We start from the raw sequence: 13,535 nt of genomic DNA, 5'->3' as shown, positions 1-13,535 counted from the left end.
ACACTTCAGGTCTGACTACAGGTCCAGCGTCCTTGGGCTGCTCCTTCCCTGGCTGTGCCTCTCAGAATGTGATGTCTCAGCCTCTCAGCCTAGAGAGCCGGGACACAGAAGCCACTGGTCATTTCAGCCCTTGGCGGGGTCAGTGCCTTGGGTGGTCCCCTGGGTCCCAACCAGCCACACCCTCCTGGCTGCCCACGGCCGGCACCCGGGTGTTCTACACTGAGACTCAGAGCAGGGGGCTCTCTTCATCCAGTTCAAGGCCCGTCTTTCACCTGAGCTGAACTCCTGGGGGTGCTCCGCCCTTTAACTCCTAGCAGCCCACCCTCCTGTTTCCATATAGCATTGGCTCTATTTCCTGAGCTCCTCCTCTGCAAGGTATGGCTCGCTTTTACTCCCGCCCCCACGGCCCACTTTCCCCACCCCTCTCCTTCCTGCATGGTCATGTAACCATTTTAAAATACACTTTCAGTTTTAACATTATTAAAATGAAGTAAATTTTGACCCTTGAGAACACCAGGTGTGTACATGATAACAATTCCCAGTACAACTTCTGTTTCTCTGAGTTACTTTTTACCTCATTCCTTCTTCCCCAGACCTCCTCCTATTCTTTCAGAGATATCAGGTAATCCAGCCTTTTGGTCTGTGTGTGTAGAGCCCCCATCCCCCTCGGAGCCCCACGTCTGGAAGCTTCCTGGCCTGTGCTGTTGTCTGGGGCAGCCGTTCTCACGGCCGCCAGGGCCTCCGTCATCCCCTGAGGATCCCCAGCTTGCTTCTCTGCTGGCCCCCGGGCCTCTCGTCTTGGTTTCTTTACTCCCTTGTTTCATCAGCACACATCCCTCGGGAGCTTCCTGGACAGATGCACGTGGGTGGGAAAATTTCCTTGGCCATGTCCTGTCTGAACATACCTTTATTTTGCCCCCACGCTTGGTTGACAGCCTGACTGGGTAGAGAATTCTAGGTTGGAGAGTGTGTCAACTTCAAAAAGATGCATAATGTGAGAGTTGCGAGTTAAGTTTTCTATGGAGCAAAATGAGGACTGCAGCCCTGGAGACAGCACCTCAGATAGCCTTGAGACTGCCATGAAGAGTTGGGGGAAAAGCATGATTTTGGTGAAGGGGGATTACATGCAATGAAGCACATACTTTTCCAGAAGGTTTCTACTGTCTCATAAAGCTTTGCTAGTCATGAGAAACGGTCGTCACCATGAAGGATTTTAGCCCTTTTCCAGATGTGGGGAGATACAAGAATTGGGCTCATAAAATCAGCTCCTGAAAATATCTAACCATCTGAAGACCTGTCCTGCCAGTTCTTCCCGGAGCACAGAATGCCTTATTCCTGCTCTCTACCCTGGACAGGACGTGTTGAAGGTCACCAGCTGTAGCAGCACATGATTTAGTCCTTGTAGAGGTAGTTGACAAATACCCGTGGCAAGTGCCAATTTGTAGTTGATAAGAGTTTCCCTCAGAAGTGGCTCAGCATCACCGTGACCTCCTTCTTGTCTTCAGGCATCTAGTGGGCTGAATGATGGCCCCTAGAGATGTCCAGGTCCTCATCCATGGCACCGGTAAGTGTCACATTATCAGGGAGAAGGGTCTTTGCAGAAATGACGAAGTGAAGGATCCTGACATGGGGAGGTGACCCTGGCTTATCCGGGGACCCTAAATGTCGTCTCAGTTGTCCTCAGAAGAGAGGTGCGGTTCTAGGAAACACACTGCAGTTCTAGAAGTGATGGCAGAGGCAGAGACAGGGGTGATGCTGCCACAGGCAGAGGTGCCCCGGAAGCTGCAGGAGGTGAGGAAAGACTGCCCTGCAGCCTCCGGAGGGGGTGTGTCTGCCTGCGCCTCCATCTGGGCCCAGTGGAGCAGATGCAGAACTTCCGGCCTCCAGAACTGAACATCTTGGTTATTTTAAGCCACCGAGAAGGAATACAGGAAGCTAACAGGATGCCCCGATCTCACTTCCAGGCAGGACTTTTCACATCGGCTGAGGCTGAGGGTCTGCACCACCCCGAGGGTGTGTTCCTCAGCTCCAGGAGGCGCTTGCTGGGTGACTCTGCCCTGCACCCCCTGCGCGGGGCTCCCTGAGAGTGGGCTCCCTAGACTCAGTCTCTCATTTTCTCACCTTTTCTCCTATTTGCCGTATGTCAGTCTTTTTGTAATGCTTTCTGGGTGATGTCCTCGACTGTCTCCTGATTCTTCTATTTATTATGTTTAAAAATGTCTACGATGCTATTTTTAATCCGTTAGAGCTCTTTCTCGTTGCCTTTTTAAAATAGCTGCCGCCTCTTAATGCAATAGCTTCTCTTACTTCTCTGAGATTAATTATAGTTGTTTTTTTCCCCCCTCTAAGTATCTGCTCTCTCTATTACTTTCTTCTCAGAGTTCTGTGTTTTTATTCCCAATTTGTTTTGGAAGGGTTTTCGGCTATGTCCTCAGATATCTGATGACTTGGGCTGTCCCTTCATGCTAAAGCCGACTGGAAAGTCTGGACATGGTGGGGCTTTTGGACCAGTGGTCCTGACCCCGAGAGAAGGCTGCAGGCCACCCTTTCTTTGGGCACTCACTACTGTCAGTAGCCACGGGATGTCCATCCTGGGCTGGCAGGTTCCTGGAGAGAAGCCCTCAGAGTGCTCCCTGGCCATCCACGTGAGAACCGCTTTGTAGAGTGAGGACTCTGTGGGGTACCCTTCTGGGTTGCATGCCACGGGGGTGCCTTTCCAGGGACCCAGTCTCTCTTCTTCTGGAAGGCGCTGGTGCCTGGTGGGTCAGGAATGGGGCTCTGGATGCCTGTGACCGGTCGACCCAGCTCTGAACTTCCTAGAACCACGCCCTGGGCATGTGACTCCATCTGTCCTGCCTGAGTCCCGGTGTCCACAACTCTAGAACTGGGAATGCAGGTGGACAGTCGCAGGGGTCGTTGCTAGGATTCAGGGAGTGACTGTACCAGACTCAGCAGGGCTGAGGCTGTTTGCTGTCCCTGTGGCTCTGTTGGCATGTGGTGGGGAAGGGGGTTCGGCCCCGCCACCCCTTAGACTCTAACTGCACATGAAAGCGAAAGTCACTCAGTCGTGTGGCCCCGTGGGCTACACAGTCCGTGGAATTCTCCAGGCCAGAATACTGGAGTGGGCAGGCTTTCCCTTCTCCAGGGAATTCCCAACCCAGGGAATGAATCCAAGTCTCCTGCATTACAGGTGGCTTCTTTACCAGCTGAGCCATCAGGGAAGCTCAAGAATACTGGAGTGGGTAGCCTATCCCTTCTCCAGGGGATCTTCCCGACCCAGGAATTGAACCAGGGTCTCCTGCATTGCAGGCGGGTTCTTTACCAACTGAGCTACCAGGGAAGCCCTTGGACCCAGGGAAACCTGAGTCTCCCAGGAGTCTGCAACTCAAATCCACTGGTGCTGTGACTGCCTCTGCATGCTCCCCACCCCCTCGCTCATTGTCACTTGCCCCACATGCTGTGCATGGTCCAGTTTCACGGCCTGTCTTATCTGCTGCCCTGGGCTTTCCCATTCTTTATCCTTGAGGGTTTGTGCTCTTTAAAGAAAGTTCCTTTTGGGACTTCCCTAGCGGTCCAGTGGTTAGGACTGAAGGCCACCAGTGAGCTCACTGCTGCAGACTCCCGTGTCTGTTTTTCCTACTCCTTATCAGAGCTCTGCTGCCTTAGACCCTGAACATTCCTCGGAACCCCGGCTCTCACAACACCCCCATGGCTTTGACTGGTCCTGGTTAAGCGGGTGTTTCTGCCCGCCCTGTCCATCCATCCTGCTCTCCTCTCCCAGTAGGACGGGGCCCCCAGACCTCCTTCTCCTGCTCAGGACATGGCAGACTCACGCCCAACAGCCTGTTTGGCTTCCCCAGCTAAAGAGCTCGTGGTTAATTCCAGCTCATCAGGGTCAAAATGGAACTTGCTGGCCTCTGCCTACATCTGCTTCTATGTTCCTTAACTTGGCGTTGCCCCTGTTCACCCTTCCCCTTAACCAGGAGCCGAGAGCCACCCTCACCTGTGGCCTCTTCACTGTTGTCTAACAGGTCTAGAGGTGACACCCCCAGTGTGTCTCTTGTCTTCATTTTCTCTTGCCTGTGTTAGAATGACTTCCCTGGTGGCTTGGATGGCAAAGAATCTGCCTGTGATGAGGGAGACCCAGGTTCGATCCCTGGTTTGGGAAGATCCCCTGGAGAAGGAAATGGCAACCCACTCCAGTATTCTTGCCTGGAAAATTCCATGGACAGACGAGCCTGGTGGGCTACAGTCCATGGGATCGCAAGGAGTCCAACTTGACTTAGCAACTAACTCACGTGTTAGAATACCTTCCTTGTTCCTCCTCCACCTCTCGACTTTCCTCCTCAAATTCGGGTTCCTCAGGACAGCCAGAGTGGTCCCTCTAAAGTGCAGATCCCTCTCCCCGGCCTGGTTTCCTGGGTCATGCTCCCTGACCTTGAGGGTGAGTCTGCGCCCCTTGCTACACGTGCAGACTGGTGGCCTGGCGTCCGAGTGTCTGCCCTCCTTCTCCTCCTGGGCAGCTCACTGCCTGCCTCTGGCCTCAGTGGACGTTTGCCAGGCTGTTTGCTCCTTTGCCTTTGCCCCTGATGTCCCCATGCCTGCCCTGCCCCCCTCCTTATCCTTTGGTTTATCCCTTGGGTGTCTTCTTCAGGAGGTCTTCCTGCCGACGCTGCCCACTCTCCACGCAGCCGCATGTTGGCACCAGCACTCTTCAGCGCAGACTCGTTTTTGCTGCCACCCACTCGGCCTTCCCTGGCCCAGAGGGGGTGCTGCTCACAGTCCTAATAGCTCCACGCTCTGAAGGCCCCTGCTGTGACCTGCTTGAGGCTGAGCAGGTGAGAGAAGGGTGAGGGTTGTTTTTTTTTGGCTGTGTGCCTCTCAGCTTGTGGGATCTTAGTTCCCTGACAGGGATGGAACCCATGCCCGCTGTGGTGGAAGTGCAGAGTCCTCACCGCTGGACCTCTGGGGAAGTCCAAGGGGGCATTTTTAATGCAGCATGCTTCCCGGTCCCTGGTTTTAGGGTCTGTGCAGGTTCCAGTCTTTTGTGGGCAACATGGGTCTGTTTGTTTCCCTGGGCTGCCTTAGCAAAGTACCAAATCTGGGATGGCTTCCGCCAACAGAGATGTATGGTCTCAGTTTGGAGACCGGAAGTCCAAAGTCAAGGTGTCTGCAGCGCCACGCTCCCTCTGACAGTTCTAGGGGAGGATCTTTCCTTATCTCTTCCAGCTCCTGGTGTTTCTAGCAGCCCTTGGCAGCGTTCTCTCCAGGCACATGCCTGTCTTCTCCCTGTGTCTCCATGTCCTCTCCCCTCTGCCTCTGTCTCTCTCTGTTCACTGTGCACATTTCCTCTTTCCATAAGGACACCAAGCAGATTGGGTGAGGCCCACCCTAATGACCTCATTGTTACTGATCACATTTCCAACGACAGTCACATTCTGAAGTCCTGGGGTTGGCACTTTGACATATTTTTGGGGGAACAAAAATTCACCCCGAATGCTGGTGTCCACTTTCCTCCACCTTGAAACTGGGGTGGCCTGGGTGAGCGAGGGGGGACAAGGTCCTCTGACTCTCCAGCTGGGGCGAGTGTGCCGTGGAGGTGTCAGGAGCTTTCTGGACCACCCGTATGCCTGCTGTGTTTTGGTGTCTGTCTCCCTGCAGAGCCTTGTCCAGCCATGTTTAGAATCGAGGCTCTCGGGCCTGTCACCCCACTCGGCCCTGAAACACTGTCCTGGTTCCCACCGTCAGTCTGGGAGGTACTTTGTTTGCTGACCTTGTCCCTTTGACCTCCCTTGTCAACACTTTGGGCTCTTATCTCTGTGTCAGGGACAGCCGTGTGTCCCAGTGGCTTACGTGTGCTGCTCCCAGGAGAGGCCATGCCTTATTTATCTTTGTCTAGGCGCTCACATTACTCTGCAAGCTCATGTGGCCTGGAGTACTCATTCATTCATTCATTCACTCGTTCATTTCCCAGACATCTCATTTTGGTGTCGGGCACCGGGCAGGGTGCTAGGGAGACAGTGAGGGGCAAAACAGAGAATCCCGTCCTGGAAGTCCTCACAGCATCTGGTGAGACAGTCAGTGAATTGTTACAGCATCAAGTTCACAGACACAACCTCGCCGAGAACCCACGCGAGTCAGAGGACAGTAGATTGTGGCAGGGACGGTGACAGAGCTTTGCTCAAGACGAATGGCCGCCTGAGGGTGGGTATCTGAGCAGTTTGGGGAGCTGGGGGTGTCCAGGAAGGCCTTCCTGTGTGGTCTTGAAGGATGTGGAGAAATTCGGGCGCCTGCCGTCCTGTGAGCCAGCCGGCGTCCAGGTGTGTGTGCAGGTCAGCAGTAGCGCTCCGTTTGCACCAGGGGGCAGTGTTCTCCCTGCAAGTCTGCACGTGTGCGTGCTGAGTCTTCAGTCCTGTCTGACTCTGTGTGACCCCATGGACTGTAGCCCACCAGGCTTCTCTGTTCTTGGGAGTCTCCAGGCAAGAATACTGGAGTGGGTTGACGTGCCCTCCTCTGAGGGATCTTCCTGACCCCGGGACTGAACCCGTGTCTCTCAGGTCTCCTGCATTGGCAGGTGGGTTCTTTACCACTAGCACCACCTGATCTCCCTGCCCACAAATGAGGCTGGGACGGGGCAGTCGCTGCTGTGCCCACAGCCCTCTCCTCGGCCGCCTGCCTGCCGGGATCCTCCCAGCCTCTTTCCCTGAACCTCCCCCGCTTGCCTGTCCACAGGTCCCCTCGGCCCAGACAGGGCCCGCGGTTTCAGTTGCCACTGTACCGCCCTCTCCCCTCTGCCTGCGCCTGACTCGAAGATTGACCGGGGCAATAGAGAGACACAGTGGCGGGGGCAGCTTGGAACTGCCTCTCGCGGTGGGCGCCGGGCTGTGCTGCCCCAGGCCCTGTGAGTTTCCGCTCCACATCTCCTTCCACCTTTGGTACCCCCACACCCCTTTCTTCTTCATCTGTCACCGTCACTGTTTCTCGTATCCTTCCTTCAACTGCCCCTACTCCAAAATCGCAGCCTCGGTCTGTCCTCTCGTGGGTGCTTTGATATCAGCTGCTGCAGCCTGCAGCTCAGGCGGTCTTCCCCCTTCATCTGTCCCACTGGCCGCCAGCCCGGGGCCTCCATCGGACACGGTTAGGACAGCACGGAGCTGCTTGGAAGGAAGGCTTCCCGAGAGCCAGCCCCATCCATCAGCGGCTCGCTTCTGCCACAGCGTGGAGCCCTCTGCCAAGAATGCTCTCTTTCCGGTTCTGACCTGCTTTTGCTGGCAGCCAGCCTCCAGGGGCCTCTGGGGGCTGGGGACAGGGCCCAGTGGGGCTGCCGGTGTAGGGGGCAGGGGGTAGGAAGTCACTGTGTGGGAAGGCGCCTCCTTAGTTAATTTGGAGATTCTGGGATCTGTTTCTGACCTGCTGTCCCCTCTGCCCCCTCCCCACCCCCCGTCTGGTGGCTCCAGCCCCCGTCTGAGGTGGATATGCCGAAGGACTTGGGGCCTGGGGGTAGGCAGTGCAGGCTGTGGGCTTCCAAAGCTGACACACCAGCTAGTCACTCCTGAGGCAGGACTGTGGCTTCCCTTTCCTCTGTGTCTCCCACCCACAGTTGCCCACGGCGTCTGCAGGAGATGCTGTGTGAAGAACAGGGATATTTAGGGCGGAAGTAATACAACCCCTCCAAGGCACATTCCCGGGCCTGCCGCTCGGCCGCAGCAGTCATTCAGGTGGCTGCCGACGCTGACCCCAGCACGGCCGCCCTGGCTCAGAGCACGGCCGCCCTGGCCCCGCGGCTGTACTGTCTGGACCACCATCTGGGTGGCGGTGGCTCAGCAGGGGAGTTTTGTGCTGCTCTGGTCGCAAGAGGCAGCCTGGGAGACGTAGTTTAGGTCACGACGTAGTGGGACTTCTGGAGACATCTTGATGATTTATTGGACAAATTGAAACTGCCCTAGCTCATCGGGGACACACAGTTGCCAGCGCCGTTAGCCTGCTGTCTGGTGGGAAGTGCCGAGACCACTGGGATTCCTGCCCAAGTGGAGGCAGTGACACGTTTTCATCAGGAGTGGGGTTTTGGCTTTTGGTTTTCAAGCGCCTGCAGGCTGTGCTTCTGATGAAAGCCACGACTTCCTCCCTTAGTGAGGTGAGGACCCCCTCTGCCCTGAGGTCCCCAGTGTTTTTGGCACCAGGGACTGGTTTCATGGAAGACAGTTTTTCCGTGGACGGGGGTGTCGGGTGTTGGTTTCAGGATGATTCAAGCGCATGACATTTATCACGCACCTTATTTCTATTATTATTAAGTCTGCTTTACCTCAGATCATCAGGCATCAGATCCCGGAGGTTGGGGACCCCTGCCCTAAAGAGTCAGCACTTTTGCTCTGGCGAGAGGTGTACAGATTGGGGTCAGAACTGGCCTTGCTGGGTGACCTTGAGTGTGACTTGACCCCACGATGTCTGGCTCCTTCTGTTAAAGCTGTGAGGACGACCTGAGTGAGTACGTGCAGATCCCAGGGCCTGGGGAAGAGGAGAGACCCTTCCAGGTGTGCTGGTCCCCGCGCTGCCCAGCACAGAGGTGGAGCTTGGCCAGGGTTGGAGGTGGTAGAAGCCGCAGGGGCAGGTCAGCGCAGGGCAGGTCAGCAGGCTGGCCCACGAGGTCGAGACCTCCCCCTCCTCGTGCCGCAGGTTGTTGTTGGCACACTCCTGACCGGACCGTCGGATCGATTGTCGCCGTTGTTCGTTCTGGAAGGAGAATGCTGAACTGATCCACCCAGTGCCCGGGAGGGACTGAGCTGGAAGGGAAGTCGAGACTGTCTCAGGAGTCACGCTGAGAGGCAGCAGGGGAGAGACAGGTGCTCCCAGCTCCCCGCTCACTCTCGCTGGCAAGGCGTTGTTTACGCGTCCCAAGTGAGAGTCAAAGCCGCCTCACTCCCTGACTCTAACACACAACCCAGGGCCAAGGAAAGGGATCTGTCAGCTGGCATTTGCAAAAATAGCAAACGGGCCTCCCTGGCCTATTGGCTCTCTGGAGTGGCAGCCAGGTAAGGGATCTTGGGGCTGTGGCCATGGCCTTGTCTTGCACTCTTCCATCTCTGAGATCAGAAAGGGAGATTTTTCACTCACATGTATCCCCAGCACTGACCGAGGCCGCATGGTATCCCTGAGGCAGGTGACCTGAGGCTGTCTGGCCCCTGGCCACCTCTGAGAGTCCTCTCCCCCCGGGAGACCCAGCCCGTGAGGGAGTCCCATCTGCAGCAGCCGCCCTGTGGCTCCTCTGGGGAGGGTCTGCCAGTGCGCTGGAACACAAGGCCTTCCCGAGGCGTCAGTATTGGTTAACGGGGGCCTCTGAGTTTTTAAGGACAATTCTCTACTAAACTGTCAACGACCTTGAGGACTTCTGGGTTCCCATCCCGCAACCAAAACCCCAGAGCAAGGTGCCGTGTGGCCCCGTGGTGGGTGCCTGGCCTGCCCACACCGCCCTCCTGTGACGGGGGCCGTTACCGGGTCCCTGCCCTGCAGTGAGGGGCCGAGGATGCGCTAGGAACGGTGCTCGAGGGGAGGCCGGTGCGCTGAGAGAGTGGCGCTGTGAGGAGAGGCTGGTACCAGGTCATCCAGGATGCCAGAGCCCGATCTCAGGCTGGGGGCCCCTCTGAACAGCAGAGGCAGCACCACCCCCCAGGGAGAACTGGGGGAAGGGAGTCTGGGGCGCTGAGGCCTTCCCCACCATTCACCCCGCAGGTGTGCTTCCACGTGGGTCTCGCCAGGTGTCGGGTCTCAGCAGGTGCCTGGCTGCCTGCCTCGCCACCCTGAGCTCTGCCCACCTGGCTCCTCCCATCAGCCCAGCCCACACCCCCAGACTCAGCACACCCCGAGTGAACCATCACATGCTTGACCCACGAGGGCCCTGCTTCCCGGAAGGGAGGCCTCGGGCGGCCCAGCCCGTCCTGAGGTTTTCTCCCAGTTGAAGCTGGTTCAGGACGGTCCTTCGGAGGCACCGGGCAGCTGGACCTCAGGTCTGGCGAGGGGGATTTGACATGGGAGAGGGCCGGGTGCTGGGTTGACCAAGTTCTGAGATGTCCTGGGAACGCAGCAGTGCTTTTAGTCACCTTTGTGTCCTCAAGACCCAGGCCTGGCTTTGCTGGTGGCAGGTGGGGTCGCGTGTGGCTGAGCCAGGAACCGAGCTGCGGGGCTGCATCCAGGCTGTGAGGGCCGTGTGACCCATGCCCTCAGTCATCCATGAGAACCCCGTCCGGCCAGCCGCCCAGACCCGCTCCGCCTGCAGGCTGACCCTCGCCGCTGCCTCGGGACGCCTCCTCAGTCTGTCCAGGTCCCTGGGGATAGAGGAGCTGGGCTCCGGGCTGCAAAGCTCCTGCTGCCCGCATGACCCAGCCTCCCTGCCTCCCCTGCTCTCCCAGGCCTCCGACACCCCTGCTCCGGGCGCCCCTTCCCCCAGTTTCAGCCTTGGCAGCCGCCGCGGCCTCCAGCAGCCTGGGGTGGGAGAACTTTGTGTCCTGGGCCTGTGACCTCCTCAGGCAGAGCAGAAGCTGCACCGGGTGCCTGGCTGGTGAGGGGTGAGTGCCCCGGGCCCCCTTGTCGGCTGGCGGTCTTCCGTCTGCTGTCCACATGCGCTCGTGCCTGCCCTTGTCCAGCAAGACCCCCGGGGCCGGCGCCACCTTGCTGGTCTGGATGGGAATGAGCACCCTGCGAGGTGGGCAACAGAGCGGGGGTTCCTTCACGCACCCCAGGCTCGTCTGGGAGGGAAGACCAGTGGGGAGATGGTGATGGCAGCCCCTGTTCAGTGACCCCAGGACGACCTGCCCAGGTTGGGGGTGGTGGTCGCCCGCTTTCACAGAGGATGAAGTGGGGTGCCTGGGTCTCCCAGGGTCAGGCGGTGCGGGGGCAGGCCCAGCGCGCTGACCCTGGGTTCATGTTGGGCCGCCGGCGGCGGACGTGGCTGCCCTCTGCCCACTCTCAACCACCGCTCTGACTTCAGCGAATGATCATGACCTTTCCCCTTCTGCAAACATCTGCCTGCTTGCCCCAGGTCTCAAGTCCAGGCCTGTGCTCGCTTCCCTCTGCCTGGGACACAGGGCTCCAGGGCATTCAGAGCCCGCACCTCCAGTGTCCAGAACCCAGGTTCTTGATTTGTAAAGCAGGACGCCAAGGAAATCCTTGCTGTCTAGAGCACGTGTGAGGGTCAAATGCAAAAAAGTATGAGAATCTTGGGCTGGATAATTCAGACTTCCTCGTTTCCTGACTGAGCTGGGGAGGCTCTTGGTCCTCCCTCCCCACCCCCACCTTGTGAGCAGAGCCTCCAGGGATTTCTCTTTATTGGAAAAGGGATCGGGGAGTGTGTGTGGTGGGGGTGGGGACAGATATAACCTATTAACCCACAAGATGCGTAAGTGCCTGAGGGGTCCGCAGGGATAAACCCATCCATGTGGGAGAAAAGGGCAGGCCTCCCTGCCCAGGATGACACGTCCCTGGGGGTGGAGAGTCTCCATGCCAGTGGAACCCGCTGTGAGGCTGCTGACCTGCAGACAGGGAGGAAGACCTGTAGCAGGCTGCCCTGGCCAACAGGTGAGGAAGATGCAGTGGGGGATGAGCCTTCTGGGAGGCCAGCCCCCCTAGAAGGGGCTGTTTCACAGGATGGAAGTCAAGGCCAGTCACCGCACTGAGAAGGACCCTTCAGGAACTCCTCTTGGCTCTTCTCTGCAAAGGTCTTCCTGTTCCCTCTGTATATTTCTTCATTTTCTTTTCTGATTATAAATAATAATCCCCGCTGGAGAAAATGGAGAACGTATCAGTGCAGTTCAGTTGTTAAGTCATGTCCAACTCTTTGCAACCCCATGAACTACAGCACGCCAGGCTTCCCTGTCCTTCACTATCTCCTGGAGTTTGCTCAAACTCATGTCCATTGAATCAGTGATACCATCCAACCATCTCATCCTCTGTCGTCCCCTTCTCCTCCTGCTTTCAGTCTTTCCCAGCATCAGGGTCTTTTCCAGTGAGTCGGCTCTTTGCATCAGGTGGCCAAAGTATTGGAGCTTCAGCTTCAGCATCAGTCCTTGCAATGAATATTCAGAGTTAATTTCCTTTAGGATTGACTGGTTTGATCTCCTTACAGTTCAAGGGACTCTCAAGAGTCTTCTCCAACACCACAGTTCAAAAGCATTGATTCTTCAGTGCTTAGCCTTCTTTATGGTCCGACTCTTGCATCTGTACATGACTACTGGAAAAACCATATTATAGAGCATGTAGAGAAAACAGAAGGAACAAGGAAAAAAGCAACACCTTGCCAATTCTAGAACACAGGAGTAAGTGAATGCTGAGTTCCTGCTAGTTATTTTTCTTGCTCTAAGTAAAACTTAATGAGATCATATTATTTATCTTTCTTAAAAAGCATCATATTATATCACAAGCATTTCCCATGTCATCGAAACTCTGCTGCGATTTTTCATGGTTATATAATGTCCGTTTGTATTGACGTCCTAATACTGGCTTTTTTAAGTGACGTCTAGTCCTTTGCTATTGTAAATAATGCTAATCTGAACATCTTTCTGCGTCCATCTTGTTCCCATTTTAGAATATTTTGGGGTTGGATTCCTACATTGATGATTGCCTGACCAAGGGGCATAAGTGTTTTAAAGACTCTTGAGAGGTTTTGTGAACTGCTTTCAGAGAACTGCCCTGATCTCGAGAACTCACCTGTGGGCCTGCTTCCCAGAGGGCTTGTTTTTGTTCAGCTGCTAAGTTGTGTCCGACTCTTTGCTACCCCATGGACGGCAGCACACCAGACTCCTCTATCCTCCACTACCTCCCAGAGTTTGCTTAGATTCGTGTCCATTGAGTCAGTGATGCTAATCTCATCCTCTGTCGTCCCCTTCTCTTCCTGCCTTCAATCTTTCCCAGCATCAGGGTCTTTTCCAGTGAGTCAGCTCTTCGAATCAGGTGGCCAAAGTATTGGAGCTTCAACTTCAGCATCAGTCCTTCCAATGAACATTCAGGTTGATTTCCTTTAGGACTGACTGGTTTGATCTCCTTGCAGTTCAAGGGACTCCAAGAGTCTTCTCCAACACCACAGTTTGAAAGTATTGATTCTTCGGCGCTCAGCCTTCTTTATGGCCCAACTCTCACGTCCGTACATGACTACTGGAAAAACCATAGCTTTGACTATACTGACCTTTGTCGGGAAAGTCACGTCTCTGTTTTTAATACACTGTCTAGGTTTGTCATAGCTTTCCTTCCAAGAAGCAGGCATCTTTTAATTTCATGGCTGCAGTCACCGTCCACGGTGATTTCTTGAAGCCCAAGAAAATAAGCCCCAGAGGCCTTAGCAGCACTAAATCTGATTGTTCACAACTCTCTTGCTAATTTCATAGGCACAAGCAACACCCCCCTGTTCTTTGAACGTGGTGATTTCTGGTGAGGTGGGACTGTTAACAGTTCGTTAGGCACTTGTATCTACTGTTCTGCACCACACTTGTCCTGGTGAACACCGTGCCTTTCTTCACTTGACCCTCGTGGCCATTTGGGCTCTTTCTAGT

The 13,535-nt window shown here is 55.8% G+C and overlaps 1 protein-coding gene across 8 annotated transcripts in view; it reads left to right on the top strand.

Annotated features, from left to right (window-relative positions):
• The window catches only part of PC (pyruvate carboxylase), a 101,747-nt gene that overhangs the window by 64,361 nt on the left and 23,851 nt on the right, over nt 1–13,535 (top strand). Inside the window, exon 1 of one of the 8 annotated variants that reach the window (XM_043451069.1) lies at nt 4,820–4,838. The exons of 4 other annotated variants lie outside the window; for them this stretch is intronic. The gene's annotated coding sequence lies outside the window, so the exon portion shown is untranslated. Of the gene's footprint in view, nt 1–4,819; nt 4,839–8,114; nt 8,135–9,010; nt 9,030–10,539; nt 10,560–13,535 lie in introns of those variants that run through there. 3 more of the 8 variants (XM_043451065.1, XM_043451073.1, XM_043451071.1) reach the window with 3 other exon arrangements.

Source organism: Cervus canadensis, chromosome 29, assembly GCF_019320065.1.
Source record: "Cervus canadensis isolate Bull #8, Minnesota chromosome 29, ASM1932006v1, whole genome shotgun sequence".
In the NCBI taxonomy this organism is placed as follows: domain Eukaryota; kingdom Metazoa; phylum Chordata; class Mammalia; order Artiodactyla; family Cervidae; genus Cervus; species Cervus canadensis.
The sequence above is the reverse complement of the archived record's forward strand: the minus strand, read 5'-3'. Positions and strand labels throughout refer to the sequence as shown.